The 6,227-nt window shown below is 34.3% G+C and overlaps 1 long non-coding RNA gene across 4 annotated transcripts; it reads right to left on the reverse strand.

Moving 5' to 3' along the window:
- LOC128235321 (uncharacterized) lies at positions 1-4,569 on the reverse strand. Of its 4 annotated transcripts, none has more exons than XR_008261184.1 (4): positions 4,379-4,569; positions 2,283-2,460; positions 894-1,033; positions 1-410 (listed from the first exon to the last, which is right to left on the reverse strand). It is a non-coding gene; the product is annotated as an uncharacterized LOC128235321 (long non-coding RNA). The 4 variants fall into 4 exon arrangements; XR_008261185.1 differs by having other exon boundaries at positions 894-1,107; XR_008261187.1 differs by having other exon boundaries at positions 4,309-4,379.
- Positions 4,570-6,227: the final 1,658 nt, after the last annotated feature.

Here is a 6,227-nt window from a genome sequence, read left to right on the forward strand (position 1 = left end):
TATTATGTTAATTAACTTACACTACATACAACATGTTCCATTTTGATATTTTCGAATGATCATTTATACATGTGTACATGGGTTTTGATCTGACTATGAACATGAAACTACATAATGATGTTCCCACCTATCAATTCTAAATTTAAATAACCATGAGGAAAAAAAAAACATGTTTTCACTGCACCATGAATAAATATGTCAAACAAAATAAATGTCAAGTTATTCAAGATTAATTTAACACTGTTCTTTTGATGATTTCTGTGCATTCCTGACTGCAGGTTTTTCCCATTTTTCCACACAGTTATTTCATATTGGCCTTACAAGGTCAGATCTTGAGTTGGGTCTTCATTGCTGGACACTATCTCTTTATTTCCACAGAAAACACACTGGTGCAAGTTTCACTGCAACAACTGCAAAAAAAAAGTTATATTATATTCTAACTGAACTCTGCATCAATATTCAATTATATTTTATTGGATTTAGGAAATGTCTTTGTTTTAAAGGGTTCATATAAAATAATGCATTTTTTTTCTTCAATTTAATCCATTATCATGCTGGACTCTTTGACATTGATGGTTAAAACAAAGAAGGCATATGATTGTGTACAGATTAAACATTATTAATTATAAATATGTTCTTTAATAAATAGACAAGTGGCAACAATTTCCCCAGTTAAAAAGTTTACATTTGCATATCTGCAGATTAATCAATTGCATTTCTTTTGCTTTAATCATTTAAGTCAAATGAGTTAGACATGATAACGCATTAAAATAAGAAATATATTTTTGGGCATCAAATTATAGTGTGTGCCTTCAATCTAGAAATAAATTTCTTCTCAACATATGCTAAATTATAAAAAAAATATATAAACCAAGATTTTGATTATGACATACCTGCATAGTTAGTGGTCTCCATAACTGCTCAGAAATGCTCCCTATGACAAACTAAGTGCTGGTGTATGGCTGGGGAATAGTGCTGCTCCAACCAAAAGCGCAATTCTTCCTACAGGTGGACCAGCTCCTCAATATGGTTTCTGTCATGGCAATGATAACAGTATGGAACATGCCCTTTTCTATTTTCCAGAGAATGAATCCTCTCTAAATAAATCTAAATTACAAATTTAAGAACAAATTTATACATATGCAAGTGTAATGTTGTTAAAAACAAACCATTTAGGTGCAACAAAACTATAAGATTTTAGGTTAGAATTGAGCCAAATCAAAACATTTAGTCATTTAAAGCTGCACTCTGACAGATTAACTGTTTTTACAACTTTTGTATTTTTTGTCTTGGAATGACCTATTTTTGCGTAAATATCTGCAAACCAGTGATATAAGACTACTGACAAAATATTACATTGCAGACTTCCATATTTCAGGTCGAAATCTAAGGTTTTATGGCTTAAAGCGTTACTAACGATTTAAGAAAAATGCATAAAACATTTTGAACTTAAATATAAACATTTTTTGACTAATTTGTTGTCAGCAATCTTATATGAATGGTTAACATGCATTTTCACATAAATTGGCCCATTCCAAGACAAAAAATAAATAAAGTAGTCAAAATGTTCAATCTGTGAGAGTGCTGCACTCTCAGTCACAGATTGAATGTTTTGACAACTTCTTTTACTTTTTGGCTTGGAATAAGCTAATGAAAAGCAGTATGAAAACTGATGATATAAGACTGCTGACAAAAGATCATGTTTTTTTTTTATATTTACATTTGTGACTAATTGTTTTATGGTTAAAAGCATTACTAACGCTTTACTAATAATGAGATTTTTGGCATGGAACACCATCTTTTGATCGTATTAAAATAAGAAATCAGCGTTCCAATATTTTCACTTGTCTTTTTTGACTGAATTAATATAAGAAAGCAGCGATCTACTTTTTCCAGTTGTCTGTTATGACCAGTGTTCAGAAATTCGCATAAAATAATTCATTACAAGATCAAGAAATAAAAAAAGAGAACATAGTAAAACAGTCAATCTGTGAGAGTGCAGCTTAAACATTTAAAGTGATATGCATTATCAGCCAAGTGAAGACCTATTCACATCCTGGCTACACAACCAGTACATTCATCAGCTTTACTGATTCGAACCAGGCACATTTATATTGGTCGACTAGCATTTTACCAATCTGTGCTGGCCAGTAAAGTTCTCATTTAAAAATTAGAATTCAAAATGTATATACCTTAGTTCATTTTTTGCCAACTCTGTTTCAACTGAACTTCCTAAATGAATGAGAAGTTTCAAAAAATAATTACAATATCTCAGCAAATACCTGCATTTATGTGTTTCTTGTGCAATCTGTCAGCTTTGGTAGGCTCATGTTTCATTTTGACCATCTCAATACTAATAATCTTCTAGTCTGATGTGCAGGCAGCCATTTCAGCTTTGTTCCAGTTGATTGTATCGGATGATGTTAACAATACTAGCCTTGTATCCAGGCACTTCTCAATCTGAAAGTTTACAAAAGAACATGGCCTGTAATATTTAATAAAAAAATTATAATCGTCAACCCCTGGATTATGGGTTCTAAAGTAAACCTGTGAGAAAAGATGCTACTGGTATGGTGCTTGAACCCACGACCATGTGAACACTTGCATATAGATCTGTCAAACTGAGCTAACCAGGTAACTGATTTTTAGGCAGTTCCCAGCTTGGCTCTACAATTGACAGGTGCATCATACATTATAAAGAAAATAAATCAAAAACTTGAAGCACTAGTCCAAATAATAGTAACTTGACTGATCTTTTTACAAATTTTGAAATGGCATATCCTTTACATACATTTTTTGTTGTACCAAAAGTGGGTAGCTATTCCGATTGGGATTCCGGTCAGATAATTATCTAAAATATGAGTTATGTACACAAAAAATAAAATGCGACGAATTATTATGAGTTTGATGAGTGTTTTCCTTCATTTCATACTGTCAAAACATAATGATATAAACTGTTATACATGAAGAGCACCTGCAAGGCTGCGGTACATAGATTTACAACAATCGGAGCCTTTTGGCCATGGTCAAGTTGTTAAAATTATACATACAAAAGGTGACTGGTCTATCTCGAAGTTAACCCGAGATGGTCCAGTTGCTATGCTAGGTAAAATGGTTGTGTTTAAATGCATTAAATGCTTGTTTTGTGAAAAAAATATTTGCACTTACATGGTTATAACTAAAATACGAATATAAACCTTTAATATCTATTTCAAACATATAATACTTATCTAACTACGATTTCAATATCTTTCAACCCCCCCCACCTGTTTTGCACAAACCCGATTAGACGTAGGGATTGTAAGAATCCCATATAACACGTCTATTTTTTAGAATATTGAAGCACATATGTTCTTTTTTGATGGTTGAGACGTTTAAGGTTAAACAACAATTAAAAATGCAAAATAATTTTAGTGAATAATCAACTCTGAATTGAAAGTAACATAAAGATGTTGTAATGAAGGATTTGCCATATTTATATAATGTAAATATATGTATATTTTATTTTTTTTGAATCGTAAAAAGAGTCCGTCAATGTAAAAATATTTAGACTAAGAGATGTGGATCAGCTAGATGTACCTTCTAGTCCAAATAATTGTACGTTGACAGATTTTTTTAACGATTTTTGACACAACAAATCCTTCACGTACAAATTGTTTTGTACGACAAGTGGGTAGTTATTCCGATCGGGATTCCGGGGTTAAAGCATATTGCGTCTATAAGTATAACATTTCATAAAAAACAAGAAATATTACCAGATAATGTTATTTTATATAAATTCCGTAACCAAAAAGTAATATCCAGCAAATAATTATGAGTTTGATGGTTTTTTCTTCATTTCATTCTGTCAAAACATAACAATATATACATAAAGGGCACCTGCAAGGCTGCAGTTAACAATTTTACAACAATCGGAACATTTTGGCCATCAATTGTAACAACTCGCCATCTTCTGTAAGCTTTGAGATAGTCAATTCCTGTTGGATACTGGCCTAGGTGTTCCCATTGTTCGGCCATGGCCGAGTTGTTACAATTGTATTATCTCGAAGCTTGTCGGAGGTGGCCGAGTTATTACGATTGGGTCAAGTTGTTCCGCTTGGCATAATTGTTGTCTGTGTCAGTCAACTTTCCTTTGAATGGAAAGGTAAAAACTGTGTTTTAATGCATTAAATGCTTTTTTGCAAAATAGCTTTGCACTTCCATGGTAAAATATGAATATAAACCTTAATTATCTATTTCAACCATAAAATACTTCATTTAATACAATTTCAATATTTTCCAAACACTGCTCCCGCTTTTTGCACAAACCCGTTTAGACGTTAGGGATTGGAAGAATCCCGTATAACACGTCTATTATTTCAGACTAATGTACATGTACCTTCGTGTCCGAAATCGATCACTTCCTGGCAGCTCATTTCTGGATTGTTTCCATCTAAATTTAACATTTTTAGACGCATAAATTGATGCCATTATTTTTTTGATTGATGTTGAAGCAATAACACTAAATACAGGTCGGTTATTTTGTAGAGGAACGTGTTCGAAGTAACATTCAATTTCATTTCCGCATAATCGCCGCCATATTGTGTATGACTTTAAAAACTACACCCTATAGTACAGAATAACAATAGGCATAACGTTGAAACACTGTGATAGTTATAATCCAAATAACTTACTCAAACAAATACAATAGTTCGATTGCTGCTGAAAATAAATCATTTGAAACATACAAGCTATTTAACAAAATATTACATGATATGAACTCTTTAACCGCGTATGATTTATTTCTTAATAGCTTTCATTCATAAAATATGTTCTTTGCCGGGGTTTGCCGGGTCAGTCTTGAATGCCGGGATATGTGTGACGTCACACGGGGTGCAAACATGTGGTGTAGCTTACTATTGGTTGTAGGGTAAAATGACTTCGTATGTAAATGCTATACTTTCATTATTTTTCATTGCTTTGTTCAATAAAACTCACCAAATTGCAAGTACAACTATACTAAGAGTAACACGCAATGTTTATCATAAAAAAGGCAATAACGCGTTAAATACACATAAGCAAGTACTTGACGCCCCGCATTCACGTAAGTAGTTCTGTTGCTACGCAGGTGGTGTGTATTAATATATTCATGTTCAATATGTCGTGTCAGGCGACTAGTCGCGTTTCTGAAATACCGCTCTCTAAAGACTGTCGGCTTGCAGCCGACAGTCTAATAATGTAGCAAAATCACTCTTCTCCTCAAACGACTATGTATTCGTCCAGCGTAGGAGTACAAACAATGCGGTGAAAATATAAGCAATAAAAAGTAGATCAAATAGATCCAGAATGTGAAACACAAAACCTTCCTTTCAGGTTCAAAACCTTCAAAGATGGAACGTGTCCATTCATCAACTGTCATGTATGAATATAAGGAGACAATAACACCAGTGAGTAGTCACTTCCGAATTGGTGTGATTTGCCCTAAGACCCAAACAAAGCGACTCAACTAACAGGGCCTTTACGAAGTCCATACATCTGTTGCGCCTCTGCGACGCCCTTCTGACTTTCATGGAGCTCATGTGAAGCCAATATAAACCGCTTCACATTTTAGGCTTCAAAATCTCACAAATCCACCGGTCTCAAAGCTCAAAGTGTCGAAGATGCACGGGCGGCACATTTGTGATTTCAAATCAAATGTCTCTTAAACTCCCGAGGCCTACGGAAATGCCCAATGCTTCAGCGTACTAACTGCTTTTTGAGTTCAAGTCGTTTCTAGCTCAAGACGAATATTCATACGTGGTTGCACCCAGCAAAAGAATTACGAAAGTGACGAAACATTTACATTTGCACGCGTTTACATCCTCATATGACGCAGTGCCCCTCATCGGACATAACGCCACCTATCGGACACAGCTCCATCTATCAAGTACCTTACTAAGGGAAGGTTTGAAACGATGGTTTTATAACAAAGGGAAGCAACCAATTTGACTAACGAACTCGGCGAGTTGATAAAAACTCACACATGCAGATTCACGGTGCGTATCCATATCGGTACCCTATTGCGAAATCTACTGAAACGGTACCCTTTTTGCACATGCACCGATCATTCTCTGCTGAAAACAAATGGGCGATGGACAACAATCCAGTTAATGTTCATTCTACTGATGAAAGGAGGTATGTCATGTGCAAAAGAAGTGTACCACGGAACACTAGAATGTTATAGCTATGTCTTTTTTTGTAATGTGCCC

Source organism: Mya arenaria, chromosome 5 (genome assembly GCF_026914265.1).
Source record: "Mya arenaria isolate MELC-2E11 chromosome 5, ASM2691426v1".
NCBI classification, from domain to species: domain Eukaryota; kingdom Metazoa; phylum Mollusca; class Bivalvia; order Myida; family Myidae; genus Mya; species Mya arenaria.